The sequence below is a fragment of the Lytechinus pictus genome, chromosome 2 (genome assembly GCF_037042905.1).
Source record: "Lytechinus pictus isolate F3 Inbred chromosome 2, Lp3.0, whole genome shotgun sequence".
NCBI classification, from domain to species: Eukaryota; Metazoa; Echinodermata; class Echinoidea; order Temnopleuroida; family Toxopneustidae; genus Lytechinus; species Lytechinus pictus.
Window position 1 is genome coordinate 4,023,460 of NC_087246.1, and position 2,093 is coordinate 4,025,552.

A 2,093-nucleotide genomic window follows, 5' to 3' on the forward strand; every position below is an offset into this window, starting at 1 on the left:
ACCCGGCTAATACAGCTAAAATTGATATATCAGTTGTGAATTTACCCCAGGGAATTTACAAGATAATATTTATAATTGATTGCAGATATTTTCTTGCAACACCCCCCATTGACTCATAAAAGGTCCCTTGTAAAGAAATTGTACTTTCTTTCAGTCCGAACTAACAGACTAGAAAACAGGGGAATGGCGTTTCAACAAGTAGATTAAAATATGAGATTAATTATACCTCATTCCGAGCCCACCAAAAATTGTATTAAATTAGCATATGGGCAGTTTTCAAATTGTGAGTGCAATACAAGTAATTTGGTAGTAGACGAATCCAAAATTGAGAACGAAAATATTAATCTATTAGATTGATTTTAAACTTGTTTTTTATTGGTCTATCGTTATAAAAATATCCCCGCAGAATGCACTAATGCCAACCCGACATGCATGTTATCATTTCTCAATTAAGTTTGCAATTGTCATTATGATTGAGATTTTAAACTGCTCTATAATATTATTTCAGGACCTTTGAATGTAAATAAATGCATCCGTTTTAACGCCAAGGATAATAATAATGAGGGTTCAATGTCACTTTTTTTAATAGAAGTGGTAACGTAGGCCTATATTCTGAAGGTCAGCCATAAGTGGCATTGACATTGGGTTCATTCTTCCGCTTGTTATACTGTCATATAATAGTGGATGCCATGATGAAACGTACACATCAGGTAAACAAAAACCATACCCCAAACCTCAACTATTTCCAATGTTATTCTGAATCCAGAATACCTATTACAACCTCACGCTAACCCTTTGTCGCCTGAGATATCGTTATAAGGACTGAGTATTTCAAAATCTATATATATAAAAAGGGCACATTATTTTGCCCGATAACACTTGAAATACCCCCCACCCCCCAAGAAAAATGACACAGGTTTCTGATGATTCTGGACACAAATTAATTTAATAATTTTGAAAATGTGAAGGTGTCTAATGTATATTTTTTTAAATTGAACTTAGATACATTTCGTCATCATGCAAATGGTGAACATAAAATGGCGTTTAAATATCGACCCCATTTCTTACATTTATAAGTTTATATGTTCATACATGTCTCATTGGAACTGAAGACATTGCTAAACATTTTTGGTTCACGAAATTCACAGGAGCTTTTTTATTATTCGCAGTTGTATCCAATCATTACATAAACACCTGTATTGTTTTGTTTGTTTGTTGACAAAAACTTGAAATAAATTATTTAAAAATATCAACATAAACATGAGTTAAGAAAATATCGACGTTAACAAATAAGCGCCGTAGGTATAAACTGTATTATCAGAGCTCATCTGCACCAAAATTATATAAATACATAATTTTTCTTTTGAAACTGAAACAATTAGTTCAATCTAGTTGCAGTTAAAAGAAAAAAAGATCTCGAAAAGAAAAATCAGGGGAAGGGGAAATATATACTTAAGAGGTAAAGAGGTCGGGGTCTCTTGGCAAAGGCGTGGTGTAAGAATAAAATCTTTTCACAGAAGCGGTGTTTTCCTAATGACTTTAAGATATCGATCGACTTCAGTTTCTCTTGTCGTGGTCGGTGTGTATGTAACTTTCCCCAACATGAATATTTTAGGGACATTACATAAACTTTCACTCGAGTTAAACGGGTCTGAAATGAAATTGAAACAGCAAATTTTACATGTGCTTGTCTTGCGTGAAGACCCACTTGTTGATCAAAGTTTCAATCAGGGTCTGTGCCTGCAGACTAGATTTAGATCATGCTCTCTCCATGCTCTCCATCGCCCTTCTCTCTCGATCTCTTATACTCCAACCTGTTTTTCCCCTCTCTCTCCCTCTTGCCTCTCTCTCTATCTTGCTTCTCTCCCCCATCCCCCCCCCCAACAACCATCAATTCTGGTACTATAATACTAGCAATTGAATTTTTACTAGAAAAAAAAATCGCACCTTAAAAAAGTGTTGAATCTACTTCCATTTTATTCCTCAAAAGATTGCCTTGATCCTTATTTTCCCCTTTTTCGTGTATTTGAAAGCTAAAATTTATTGTACTCTTCCTTCGCACAGCATAATCATGATGACAGAATTCTATCGCA